At 53.4% G+C, this 14,418-nt stretch overlaps 1 protein-coding gene across 2 annotated transcripts in view; it reads left to right on the top strand.

Moving 5' to 3' along the window:
* Nucleotides 1-14,418, top strand: part of CERK (ceramide kinase) — a 42,776-nt gene that overhangs the window by 1,493 nt on the left and 26,865 nt on the right. The window lies entirely within an intron of this gene.

The raw sequence follows: 14,418 nt of genomic DNA on the forward strand, positions 1-14,418 counted from the left end.
GAGGCCGACCGGCAGGAGGCCGGTGTAGCGGGCAGAGGGAGGTGGGGGACGGGAAAGGTCTCCCACGGCCTTGGCGGCAGAGATGGGACTTGCCTGTTACTGTGGGTGGGGTGTGTCAACGGAAAAAAAAAGCCAAACTCTGTAAAATAATTTTAAAGAGATTTATTCTGAGCCAAATTTGAGAGCCATGACCCGGAGCCACTGCCAAGAGGCCTTGGGCAAGTGGGCGCGCTGTGGCTGGGTCACAGTTCAGTTTTATACATTTTCAGAGAGACAGGGGTTACAGGCAAAGTCACAAATCAGTACATGAGAGGCACACATTGGTTTGGCCCCAAAAGGTGGGACATCTCTAAGCATGGGCTTACAGGTTATCGGTGGGTTTAAAGATTCTTTGGGTGGCAGTTGGCTGAGAGAGTTAGACTTTATCTAGAAGACCAGAAAGGATATGTTTATTTTAAGATAAGGGTGTGAGCACTCTGGGAGGTCCAGACAGGAGGATGTTTTAAATTTACAATAGGCGCCTGCTAGGATGCTTTAAGATATTTTAAATTTATGATAGGCATCTGCTAGGATGCTTGAGTTAAGACAGGGGCTTCTTATTTTTTAGGTGATGTTAATGCCATACCAGAATCAGGCTGGGAAGTAAACCACCCCGCTTAGTGGGAATGCTTAGTGGGAATTTACCCTTTGTCTGCCTGACCCAGCTGGCCTCCTTAGGAAGGAGTTTTTAGCAAAAGAAAAAGATCAGAGTTCAGTCCTCAGGTGGAAGCCCCGGAGGGTTTTTATCCAACTTAACATTTTCCAAGGGTCCCATGGCCTCTGCTAGGGGGTGCAGACAGAGGAGAGACCAGGAGTTGCAGCTGGGAGGCTGGTGGCCCCGTCCAGGCAGAGGTGGCGGTGGTGAGTGGGGGCTGGACGTGGGGGGTCGGGTGCCCGGAGGAAGCCTGCCAGGGATTCCCGTGTGTGTCCGTCTGAGCTGCTGGTTACTGAAGAGAGAGCCCTGCGGGGGAGCGGAGATTTGAAAAACAATTGCTCTGAGTTTGGGATGCCTGTGGGCAGTCGGGGTGCTGTGTGGGGCTTTCTGACACTGAGTTGTGACACAGGCTCTGTGGGTCGGGGGTCGGGGGCAGAGACAGAGCTGATTGGTAGGTGGGGCCAAAGTCACCGGGTGGTCTCGGACCTGTGACCGGCACTGGGTTTCCAGCCTTGGGGTCCCCAGAATTACTGTCTTCACAGAGCCTCTCTGTGTGGCTGAGGGTGTGAGACTTGGCCTTTCTAAGGTCTCTCCTCTTCGGGAGAAATGTCACGGCTCCTGTAACACCCTCGGGCCTCCTAGCACGAGGCCCACATCCCAGTTCTTGCGGTCTTTAGCCTCACAGGGAGGGAGAGCAGACGCCTGGCGGTTTCTGTAAATCTCTGGGCTTAAGAACAATGACTGCCACTTACTAACTGTGCTGAACTTCCGCTCTGCATCGAACCGGCAGGTTCCTGTGGGGTGGCCACTGCAGTGTCTCGGGGAGGAAGAGCCAGAGCTGTGGCTGTGTCGCGACTGGGGTGAGGGGCTCGGTGGGTCCAGCCCCACTCGCTGTGCTGGTGCCCCCCCCCCGTGAGGCTTCAGGGGCCCCGTGGCTGCCGGACAGACCCGCACCCTTGCTGGTGTCTCGCGGGAAGTCACTCACTGCCTGTTTTTAGCATCGGCGTCGTTGGCTGGCTCTGGTTTGGTTTCTGGCCACCCAGCCCTGGGTTTGGTGTGGTGTGGTGTCAACCGTTAAGTCACTGTTTTTGCTGGCCGGTGCCTTCCCCAGCTGCCTGTCGTCCCCTCCTTGGCATGGTGGTGGCTTCATTCTTACAAGTGGGAGCCACCCGTCTGTCTCGCCGAGAGGTGGTCCCTCTTGGAGAGGGCCCCGGGGCTCCGGGGGCGGGTGTCTTGGTTGGTGGCCTTTGCAGGGAGCAGCCAGCGCGATGGGAAAACACAAACATGTCGGGAGACTCTGGGTTACACCCGAGTGTGGAGACACAGCCACACCCTATCTGTGCTTTTTCCTCGTAACTCTGCAGCCCCCAAAAGGAGCCGGGCCGAGTTGGGGTGTTGTGTGCGCGAGGTCAGTAGGGCAGGATGTGGAGCAGCTCCCGGGACAGGAGGCTGGGGTAGCAGGGCGGCGTTACCCCGCCCCGCTGCTCCCCAGGGTGTGTCTGGATGCACCTGCACTGCCCGGGTTGAGGAGCAATGACAGGTGGAGAATTGTGCAAAAACAGGTCCTACGACAGGGGTGGGGAACCTGCGGCTTAAGGCCACATGCGGCCTTCTAGGTCCTTAAGTGCAGCCTTTTGGCTGACTCTAAACTTTACAGAACACATTCTTTTATTTCTATTAACGCATTTTTATATTTTCGTTTTATTTTTAAAATGAACATATTTAAAATGCCAACGAATAAAATAAGTTTCAGTGAAATAATCCTCCCAGATTGACCGGCACAGTTAGAACACTGGTAAGCTGTGAGGGCTGGATTGACGGCTGCTACGACTTCGTTCTAACTTCCCCCACCTGACTGGCGCCACTACCGCACAAGGCTGGTCGGCGAGAGTTTGTGGGGGTTGAGTGTGCCAGTCTGTTGTCCGCTTTTGACAGTGGTGCACTGTGTTTCTGTTTGAAACGGAGTTTCCGAATAGTTTCACAGCTCTGAAGTATTTTTTTAATTCTGTCTGCTGAATAGTCCGTCACGTCGAAGAAGACCAAGAGACCGCTGAAGGAAGGTTTTTGTTTTTAATGAGGATTGGGAATTGCAATCTTATCTTGTTCCTGCTAAATTTAAGATGATTCGCTTGCTTTGTGATACTGCAGTATCAATGTTAAAGAAATTCAATGCCCATCCCCGTTATAACACTCACAAGGACCACAAATATTTTAAATTAGAAGGAGAGGCGTGAAAGGTTGCGTTGCAGAAATTAAAAGGTGAAAAGCAAAAACAAAGACAATTCTTTTAAAGCAGCAATAATACCTGGAAATTATGCCACTGAAGCAACTTATAAAGTAGCTTGTATACTCGGGGGGGAAAAGGGAAGCCATTCAGTGATGTGGAAGTTGTGAAAGAATGCATTCTCAAAGCTGTAGGATGCTTAGACCTCAATTATGTTTCAAAGTACAAACAACTGCCTCTTTCAAGGAGAACCATAACTAATCAGCAGCATGAATTTGCCTTCAACTTAACAGAACAACTTCATGCAATACTTCAAAAGGAAAATATATATTATTGAGTTGCTTTGGATGCATCAACTAATACCACTGACTCAGTGCAGCTTTACACTTCATTCAGGTCAAAATGGAAGATTTTCTTTGCTACGAAGTGTTACTTGCATTGGGCACTCTTTCAAACAGAACAGGGGGAATACATATCTTTGTCAACTTTTAAGATAAATGTTGTGAAGTTGGACTGAATTTCATAAATTTAGTCAGCATATGTACAGACCGTGCACCTTCTATGACAGGAAAACATGAAGGGTTTATTGCACAAATTAAAGTGTTGACAGATTCAGATGCTCTTGTTTCTTTTCATTGTATCTTGCATCAGCAAAATCTCTGTGCTAAAGCCACTAAATGACACTTTGAAACAAGTTATAAAGTATTGTTAACTATATCTGAGCAAATGCAGCACGGCATCATCAGTTTCATCGATTCCATAACATGCTAAAGTTGAACAATGAGGTGTATTCAGTGTGGATTTGCCCTATCTCTCTAAAGTGCGGTTGGCTATGGCAGGGACAGGTGTTAGCCAAGATTTTTATCTCTGTGAGAATAGATAGTTAAATTTTACTAAGAACGGAATCAGCAGTGTGAATTATTGAAAGAAAATTTCTATAGGAGTGCAGCATTTCTGTGTGATATCATGTCAAATCAAAACAACTTAAATATTTCTTTGCAAGGTACAACTAAGTCTATATATGATATTAATGTGCGACCAAAAATACAAGTATTTCGGAAAAAGCTATCTTTTTTCCGAAACACTTCTTCTTCTTCCAAAGGAAATTTAGGATGAACATTTTGCCCAGTTAGCAAAGGTCACTGGTGAGCAGGGTGATGCATGTGAATCATTTAAAGAATACGCAGCTGTTATATACACCTATTAATTGGAGAGTGCAATGAAAGGCTCACTGACTTTGAGAATCATGACATCACACTCAAATTAGCGTGTCAGCCCCACCTAGTTGATATCACCAAGGCACCTAAAGAACTACAGATGGAATTGATTGCGCTCTCAGTAGATGACATTTTAAAGCCATTGTTTGATGCTAAGAAAGATCCAACTGAAAAATATAGTAGAATCTCCACGCCTTTGGCAATATGCCCAAAAAACACTTTCTTGCTTTTCAACCACTTATTGCTGAGAATCTATATTCTTCCGCCTAGCGAAAATCAAGATGCCCTTGAGGTCACAAGTGACTGATACCCGTTTAGAAAATCAGCTGAAACTGTGGACCTCCATGCTGCAACCAAATATTCAAATGCTTTCCAACAAAAAGTAGACACAACAAAGTCATTAAAAGATTAGTTAACTTTTTTTTTGTGCTGAGACAGAGTCTCACCCTGTTGCTTGGGCTAGAGTGCCGTGGCGTCAGCCTAGCTCACAGCAACCTCAAACTGCTGGGCTCAAGCGATCCTCCTGCCTCAGCCTCCCGAGTAGCTGCTGGGACTACAGGCATGCGCCACCATGCCCAGCTAATTTTTTCTCTATATTTTTAGTTGGCCAATTCATTTCTTTCTATTTTTTAGTAGAGACGGGGGTCTCACCCTTGCTCAGGCTGGTTTCGAACTCCTGACCTCGAGCAACCCGCCCGCCTCGACCTCCCAGAGTGCTAGGATTACAGGCGTGAGGCACCGCGCCCGGCCAAGGCTAGTTAACTTTAAAATGAACAACTCGTTTTCATTTTCTTAAAATTATTAAGTACATAATAGATTTTTACAAAAATAATGTACATTTTTAAGTGTATCTAATTGAAGTTTCTTGAATGCAGCCGTATTTGATTACAGCTAAATCAAAGTGTCCTTCCAACATGACAAGGTTCCCCACCCCCGGCGTAGGAGGGCCCGTGGGCTGAGGCCTGGGGCCGCCCTGGAGCTCCAGGAGACCGGCAGGTGAGGGGCCCAGCCGGGGCCCCAGAGTGTGCTGTGCAGGGACAATAGCCACTGGGTTATTTCATCCATTCCTTCAGGTTCTCCATGATTTCACTCCTGTTCTCAGACGTGGAGCCTAGGAGCTCTGAGCTGATTGCTCCCGTGCACATGGCGTGCAGAAGGTCGCTGGCTTTGACCCCGGCACACGCTCTTCCCGCAGCGGTCCGAGTGCTGGGAGGGTGACTCGCCTTTGAAGGACAAAGATAAGGACCAGGAATATGGAGGGCTGGAGCTTTCGGGGCCTGGGTGAAGTCTCTGCCTGAGACAGCGGAGACAGCAAGTGCTCCGGGCCACCACCGTCTGTCCGGTGGGAAGTAGGGCAGACTGAAAACAGGAAGCCCTGAGGGGAGGCTGCTCCAAGCGGGTCATGCTCGTTGAACTTGAAACACTGCAGTGATATCTGGGTTATTCCCCCGGCTGCAGCAAAACACGCTGACATAGACCCTGTATTTGTTCTCTCCGAGTTGGGGCTGGGAGGGGTGTGTGTGTGTGTGTGTGTGTGTGTGTGTGTGTGTGTGTGTGATGGGGGGTTCAAGGAGTGCTGTGGGGGCCCCTTTCCAGGCTCCACCTTTGTGGGAGGCCCCCACCCTTCCTCCCGCCAGCCCCCCCACACCTGGAACACCCCAAGCTGGCAGTGAGGCTGCTGCCGTGTTTGTCCTGCGCCCCCAACACTCCCTACAAGGTGCCTGGCAAGACCCAGGCAAGCCAGAGACACTTCACAAAATGTTTTCTCCTGCCTACAAAAGTGATTAATAACATGTCGATTTCATAAAATCTAGAAGCCACAGAAAAGCGCACTCACAGAGAGGCACCCTTAGTCTTACACGTAAGTGATTAATACTTGGCATTTGTGTGTATATGTAAATACACATGAAAGAAAAGGTAGGAAAATATACTGCAGAATGTTTTCCTCTTTTAAAGCAGTATTTCAGGCCAGGCGCGGTGGCTCACGCCTATAACCCTAGCACTCTGGGAGGCCGAGGTGGGAGGATCGCTCCAGGTCAGGAGTTCGAAACCAGCCTGAGCAAGAGCGAGAACCCCGTCTCTACTAAAAATAGAAAAAAGTTAATTGGCTAACCAAAAATATATAGAAAAAATTAGCCAGGCACGGTGGTGCATGCCTATAGTCCCAGCAGCTACTCTGGAGGCTGAGGCAGGAGGATCGCTTGAGTCCAGGAGTTTGAGGTTGCTGTGAGCTAGGCTGACGCCACGGCACTCACTCTGTTGCCTGGGCAACAGAGTAAGACTCTGTCTCAAAAAAAAAAAAAAGCAATGTTTTAACAAACCAATTTTACAGAGGTCTCATTTGCATGCAATAAAATTCACACATGTTAAGAGTATGTGGGTGGATGAGTTTTGATTCTGTGTGCGCCTCTGTGAGCGTCACCCCGTGGGGACACAGGACACTGGCAACGCCGCGCCCCAGGGCCTCGCCTGCCCCTGCCCCGCCCCGCCCCAGGTCGGGTCTGGCGCTGACGGTCTTACCCGGGCGGAGCCATCACTCTGTACTCTTTTGTGGCTGGCTGCTGTATCTCATTTAGTTTTTTAAGGTTCATCATGTTGGTGGTTCGTTCTTTTTAGTTACTGAGTGATATTGCATTGTGTGAGTGCAATGTTTTAGCTTATCCACGGACCTTTTGGACTATTTCCATTTGGGGCTGCATGAATAAAGACACTGTGACTCTTTGAGAGGGGGCATGTGCTTTCATTTCTGTTGGATGCTGTGAGTAGAAAGCTGCTGGAGCCTAGGAAAGTGTGTGTTTTCAGACATGATTTTTATTGGCTGTGCAGTAGTTTTATTACACGGACATTACGAATGCCTCTTTAATTGACTGACGCTAGAAAGTTTCTCAAGATGGGAAGCAGGCGGATTAATGATTTTCATGTAAAAATAAATTCTTACAAGAAAATAGAGGGCAATTTAACCAAGGTGGGAAATCCAGAAAGAAGAAAGAAAATGCTAGATTATTTGACTAAATAAAGCAATTTACGTCTTCTTTAGTAAGGCACCCTCAGTTGATAACACGGTGGGCATGATATCTGCAACAGACACGACGGCCAGAGGGTAAATTTCTAGAAAATTTTTAAACTTATATAAAAATCGATGGGAAAAATATGGACCGTCGATTAGAGGAATGGCGGTGGCAGGCCATATGCAGGCCAATTCACAGGAGAAGAATTTCAAAACCGGGCGATGAGCCTCTGAATAGACGACCCACGCCAAAGCCGCAGCGAGCCGGCAGCGCCGCCACCCGGAGCCCGCGTGGCCAGGCACGGCGCCGGCGCGGGGGGTGTCGGGGAAGCTCCCGGGCCGGCAGGTCTGGTGGACCAGAGCGGGAGCTGCTAGACTGTTTTGGGGAAGGAATCTGGCAATATTCTGAAATCATAGCGAATACGCATCCTTTGCCCCCACAATTCCATCTGTGATCTGATCGTGTAGCCCAGGGAGGTCGCAACACTCGTGTTTTAGGAGCCTCCACACTCGAGCAGACACGATTTCTGAGTATTTGAGATACTCCTGATACCTTTCGCTTTCTGTTCCCCCCATGCAGTTTGCTGTCTGTCGGTCATTTTCCAGAGAACGTAGTTGGTCCCTGCCTTGTGGGCGTTGCGAACAAGCAGACAGTGCAGGTTGAAGCCGGCGTCACCTCCACAGCCTTGTCCCCACTGGACGGGCTCAGCGGTCAGCGCCGCGTGGACGTCTCTCCCACGCCCCACGCCCCACGCCCCACACTCTCGCTTCTGTCCTGGTTTCTCTTGAGCCTCGGGTCCCGAGTTGTCAGGTGGAGACGGCCAGCCCCCCACACCCACCACGGCGTGCCAGCTTCTCTCCCGTCTCCCGTCCCGTCTCACGCACCCTCTCTGTGCTGACCTCGGGCCTCCCCTTTCGGCCGCAGCCTGGGCGGACGGCGTCCTCCTCCAGCCGTGGGGTTCGTCATCTCTGGCCCCGGGCCGCCCCTCCGGTCCCTCCTGCTCCTCGCCGTCTGGTCTTGCGGAGCGCAGGCTGGTGGTCGAACCCCAGGTCGTGGGGGCTGGGAGTCTGGAGACCCGCGTCCTGGGGGTCACCTCACGAAGCCTCCCGTGCCTTCAGCCCATCCAGACGACCCACCCCTGTCCCCCGCCACCCCACAATTTTTCTGTTTTGTAGAGACGGAGTCACGCTGTGTTGCTCAGGCCAGTCTCAAACTCCTGGGCCCCAGCCATCCTCCCCCCTCGGCCTCCCAAAGTGCTGAGATTACCGGCGTGAGCCACCGCGCCAGCCCCTGCTTTCTCTTGATTAATGTTTGTGTGCTGTGTCCTCTCCCGTCCCTTTACTTTCCACCTGCTCACGTCTCGCAGTTTGAAATGAGCTCGTGGTTTTCAGCCCGCTCTGCCAACCTCTTGCCTTTTTACTCAGTGGTGCTGGTATGTTAGGGGTTAGGTCTGCCACTTCATTTTATTTTATTGTTGTTTTGTGTTTTTTTTCTGGTTTTCATTTCTCTGTTTTCTTTTTCTTGCCTTTCTGTTTATTAAATATTTTTTTTGGAATTTCATTTTGATTTATCCATGTACTTTTTTTTAACATTTTATGAGTTTTCCTTATTGTGGCAAAGCACCTGTATTATTCTTGAGCGTGTCTCTTTGGACGGCCTTTGAGTGGCTGTTCCAGGCGTCACCTCACCTGTGCGTCTCTCAGCTGACTCTGCTGGTCTACTGGAAAGGTGGCGTTTTGCCAGCTGGAGTGGCACATGGAAATCTTACTCTCTCATGTGCTCTTCCCTGTTAATAATATAGTTGTCTTAGTTGTTTCCTCTACATACACTGAGAGCCACATCAGCGTTATAATTTTATCTTCAACCCTCGAGCGTCATTAAAACGCAATAGGAGAAGAGAAGGAAAAGGGTGTTGTGTTTTCCCACAACTTACCATGCTTACCACGTTCTTTCTTCCCTCCATTCCTTCATGAGGCTGTCTTCTTTTGTCGCCTCCATTCTGTCCGGGGTGCTTGCAAACGTTTAGGAGAAGTCTGTGGTCAGCAAGTCCTCGTAGCTTCCTTTCATCTGGGAATGTCTTGATTTCCTCCTTCATCTCTCCCATCCTTCATTTTTTGCTGGATACGGGTTCCCGGGTTGACCGGTCTTTTCTTCCATTATTTGAAAAATGTGTGAGCCTCTTCCTTCTGGCCTTCTCTTGGTTTCCAAGTGCTCCTTAGTCATTTGAATTGTTTTCCCCCAGTTTCTCTCTCACTGCTTTTAAGATTTTTTTGTCTTTGGTTCTCAGAAGTTTCACTGTGATGAGTCTTGGCGTGGATTCCTTTGGGCTTATCCTATGTGAGATTTGCTCGGCTGGTCGAATGTAGGTTTATGTCTTTTGCCAAATTTGGGAAGTTTCCAGCCATCAGGGTTTTGGTTTTTTTTTTGGCTTTTTGAGTGTTTTTTCGGCCCTGCTCTCTTCCTCCTCTCCTGCTGGGACTCCAGTGATGTAAGTGGCAGGTCTTTGTTACAACCTCGAAGGTCCCTGAGGCTCTGCGGATTATTTTTTTTTTTAACTCTGTTTTTCAGATTGTGTAATTTCCATCGTTCTGTCCTGCAGTTCACCGATTCTTTCCTTTGTCCCTGTGTCCTGCTGTGGGGTCGTCCCCGCCCCGCCCTGCCCCCCTCTGTCTTCTGTTTTGGTTCTGCCTTTGCGTTCTGGAATTTCCTTCCTCATGTCTTCTGTCTGTCCCAGGAGCCCTTCCCTTTGCCAGCACACTTGTCCCGGGCGTGCGCTGTTTGCTTGCGAGGCCTCACCGCGGCTGCACCCTGCACCCGGGTTCTCGTCCGGGCGACGTCTCAGCCTCCCCCGAGGGTCGTTTCCATCCAGCGAGAGGCCCCCCTGGCGCTTGGTGTGGAGGTCGGTTTTCAGTCGAAGCCCGGACATTGCGTAGCATGTCCCAGGACACCGGGCACCGCTCAACCTTCTGTCGTAGCTGCTTCCTGTGGGGCAGAGCGCCGGTCACTGCCCGGGTCGGGGGTGGACGTCCCCGTCCCCTGGGCCTTGGCGGCTGAGGCGGGGGCTGCAGGTCCCCGCTGGGTGGAGGTGGGAGCCCCGGCAGCCCCTGGGTCCCCACCGAGACTCGGGGAAGGGGCAGGGATGCGAATCCCAGCTCCCTGCGTGGCGGTCTCCCCCGTGATGCCCTGCCCTGGGTGTCAGGCATGCCCTTACGACCTCTGGGGAGGGTGCAAGTCTAGGCCTCCCCCCCCTCCACCCCCCCCCCATTTGCACTTCGGGAGGGAGGCGGCCGGTCTCTTCTGTGGCGTTGGGCTGGAGTAGAGCAGCTATTGTCTGTGGAGTTTCTGTCCCGTGGGCCGCCCCTTCCCTGCGCTGCCGCTTTTGTTGGGGACTTTTGTTTGCACCTGCCGGCACTTCCTGGTCGCAGGCTTCTTGAGTTCCAAATCCGAGATATAGGAGAGGCGAGGAAAGCCCAGGGGGCCAGCACGTCCCTTTCTGGGCCCCGGTCCCCCGGCCAGCCTGCTTTCTCCGCCTTTCAGAGTCTTGTTTGTTTCCTGCGTGACGTTCAGAGGAGGGAAAAAGCACATCTCGTCCATCTTCTCAGACGTGGAAGGTTCTTGAGCATTAAAAGACTTTGTTCCGTTCTGTTCTCCTGAATAGAGGTCATTTCTACTGACCTGTTTGCAACGTCACTGATGTCCCTCTGTCACGTCCATTCTGCTCCTGAGCCCAGCCGGTGACTTTTCAGTCTCAGATACTGCGCTCTGTGGCTCTGACTCTTCCACGTGGTTGCCAGAGTTTCCGTCTCTCTCCTGAGAGCCTCTGTCTTTCTGTTCACTGTAAGGAAGTGCAGCTCTGCGTGAGCGAGCTTGGCCGTGACAGCCGACTCACGTTTCCTCTGGTGACGCCAACACCAGGGGTCAGCTCGCGTTTGACGTCTGTCCCCCTTCTTTGTTCCCTTGAGAACGTGGCTGTTTCCTGCCTCTGGACGTGTCCATTAATTCTGGGTTATTTCCTGGACATTTGGAATAGTACGTCGTGAGGCCGCATCCTGTTAAAATCCTCCGGAGAATTTTTCTTTGTTAAAAGCCGAGTGCCCAGCCTGGGTGGGCGCCGGCGGTGAGTCTGTCTCACCCGGTGGGGGAGGCGGGCTCGCAGTCGCCCCAAGGCTCTGAGCGGTCCCCGGGGTCCTGTGGCCCCCATCTCGTCCCCAGGAGGGGAAGGCTGACGCAGCGGGATTTCCCGCGGCCCGAGGAGAGAGTGTGGGTGGGGCCGGCAGGTGTCCTGTGTGTTGCGGTGCCAGCTGGCACGGCCTCTGGTTGTGCTGGTGTCGTACAAGCAGGTCTGGGGTCAACCCAGCACGTTTCCTGGACCCACAGGCTGGGGACACTCACAGGGGCACAGGGTCTGCCCTGCCCCGAAGGCCTTCTAGATGAACAGGAAAAGCCACCGTCTGGCTTCTGTGTCGGTCCTAGCAGAGCACCTGGTGTGCTGCCGGGTGTCGAGACGGCCCGTGCGGCCTCACCTGCACTGCGGCCTCGTGTTGCTGGTGGCCTGTGGAGGCTGTGCCCCTAACCAGCCGGGTGGCGCTGGGGAGGCCATCCAGGTGGTTCTCCAGCTCCACGCCTGCCTCCCAAGGGGGCTTCCGTGCAATTACAGCCACCAGCCGTCACCTCCCGGGTCCGCGCCGGATCTCCCCAGATGGACGCGGAGCTCCTCACCGTCAGGGGCCTGCCTCGTGGGCGCTGTTCTCCTCGACACCGGAACAGTGCGGCCAGACGGTGGCATCGCCCGTGCTGGCTGGTGCGACTCCCGGGTGTGTGTGGCACCTGGTGATGCGGGCAGGCCCTCTTCCCAGCTCACCTTTTCAGCCCCGGGCAGGTGCTGGCGAGTTCAGCAAGGCAGCCCCAGCATGCCGCGGCGCCGCGCAGAGCCGCTTCTAACGCCGGCAGCTGAATCATCCGAAGGCCAGTCTCGGCACGCGGCAAGTGACATCTGCCGCCAGCCCCGACACGGATCTGCCGGTCCAGTCTGGAGACGCCTTGCGGCGCAGCACTGGACGCCACGTGGGTGTCGGCCTTTCCCGCCTCCTGGCGCCGAACAAACGGAGGGCTGTGTCGGGGCGGCCGTGGCGGGTGGGGAGGGGACAGGGACAGCTGGACCACTCTCAAGGAGTCGGTGACTGCGCGGTGTTTCTGGACTCCCCGTGGCAGTCGGGGGCAGTGCTGTTTTTTGGCCTTACTTTGCACAGGCGTCCAGGCGTGCCTTTACTTTTTAGTGACGTCAGGTGACATCAGCGGGTGTTTACTGAGTGGCGTGCCGGCGGGGAAATGCCTCTGCCGCGTGTCACTGCAGGGGGGTCGGGACTCCCTGCCAGTTCTTCCTCCGGCCCCCGCGGTCCCCGTGCATGTGGGCAGCCCCAGACTCCCGCACTGAGCCTCACACCCCTCTGGCGGGCAGGGCAGGCGGGGCCAGCTCTCTTGCTCCGTCCCCTTCCCTGCCTCCCCCACTGCGGCTCACGCTCCTGAGGAGCCCGGGGGACCGCGTCCCTTGACTGTGCACTTGTTTTTGTTCTCACCGCACATCCCACGGGGCAGGCGACACCTGGGGCCTCCTAGGTGGCCGCGGGAGGCCCGGCTGAGCAGCCTGCCCCTCCCCGCCTTGCCCCTGGCCCTGCTGAGCGGGCGTGTTTGTGTGTCTGCACACACGGCACACCTGTGTCCCTGTCACACTGGCAGCCCTCGTGACACACGGGAAACCCGTGGGCCCCCGTGCTGGGGGTGGCGCTGCCGCGTGTGGCCGGTCGAGTCCAGGAACTTTTGCTGGATCAAAGCTGGTTAAGCCGATTGGCGGCACGCACTGGTCTTCCTCTGCGAGTCACAGTCTCGGAATAGACTTAGTGAATGGTGATGAGCACTCACAGACAGATAGAACAGGCTCGGAAGAGAAGATGCTGGAAGCAGAGCCCTCTCAGCCGCCCCGGCAGGCCCTGCACAGAGTGCTGCAGTCCCGCCGGGTCTGCAGAGAGGGGCCTGCGAACTCCTGGGCCGACCGGCAGCCAGCGGTCCCGGCTCACGCGCCGACGTGGCCGCCGGTTTTTCTGGAATGTGACGGCCGCTCGGTCGTCGCCCTCACTGGGGCTCACTGCTTGTCAGCGTGTGAGGGGCGAGACAGGGGATCTGTCTGTCGTCAGCAAAAGCGCCCAACCTTTCAGCTGAGACTGGGTTACAAACGTCCAGTCCATTTTTGGGAAGGGCTTTATTGAATGAGAACTTTTTTTTTTTTTTTCAGTGTGTAACAGTTGTAATATTTGAAACAGTAGTAACTGTCCTGAGCGGGTTGTTTATTATTACTATTAATATTATTAGGAGAAAAAGTCATGACAAACTGAAAAATACAGAGGCATGTTCAAGGTCAGCTGTAGGATCTGAAAATGAGGGTGACAGTCGACTCTCAGGCTTCTAATTCGTTTGTGCTCTGTTCTGGAAGGACGTGAAAGATATTTAAAATAACAGCTGTATCAAATGCCCAACACCCCAAAAAAAGACCTGCCCTGATGTGTTAGCTGGAAGGACGTTGTTATAAACGAAAACTTCAGACTTGCAAAGTTAAAGGTAGTCCAGCGCAGCTCGCTGCCCTGGCTCGCTTGAGTATTATTTAAAAAAACTCTCTTCTCCTTAGCCAATCTGAGTTGTTCTGTGGCTGCCAGTGTCCACACCTTGTCGGGCGCACGTCCTGCCGCTGGGGCGTGGCTGAGCAGTGCCGCAGGTGGGCAGGCTCTCTGGGATTAGGATGGGCGGGAAACGGCCCCTGGGGAGGCGGGGCCCGCACAGGTGCGCCAGTGGGGGTGGCGGGTGGCGGGGGCCGCACCTGCTGGCTGCCCATGGCCGGCTCGCTTTAACTTCCGGAGGGCGCTGGTGCTGGGTGCTGCCAGGTGCCGACTCTGCCCTGGATGTGACATTCGACTTGTTTGCCCCCGTTTCCAAGACTGTACGATGGGATATCGTGGATGGGGGGAATCGTGACAGTTCTGTTGCCAGTTTTGTAGGCAGCCTGGGAAGCTGGCCCCAGATTATAACATTCTGTATCGTGAACCCCTGTCAGCAGTTCCCGAGTAAGCTCTGGCACACGGGCTGTGCAACCCGGCTTCGCTGTCTTCCCTGCTCTGTGCTCCCCTGGCGGTCGGGGGATGGGGGGGTGTTCCTTCAGCCCAGGCGCAGTTACTGCCCGCGCTGTGATCACAGCTGCCGCTGAACATGCCCAGGGTGGCGGGCGTG

Source organism: Microcebus murinus, chromosome 10, assembly GCF_040939455.1.
Source record: "Microcebus murinus isolate Inina chromosome 10, M.murinus_Inina_mat1.0, whole genome shotgun sequence".
Taxonomy (NCBI): domain Eukaryota; kingdom Metazoa; phylum Chordata; class Mammalia; order Primates; family Cheirogaleidae; genus Microcebus; species Microcebus murinus.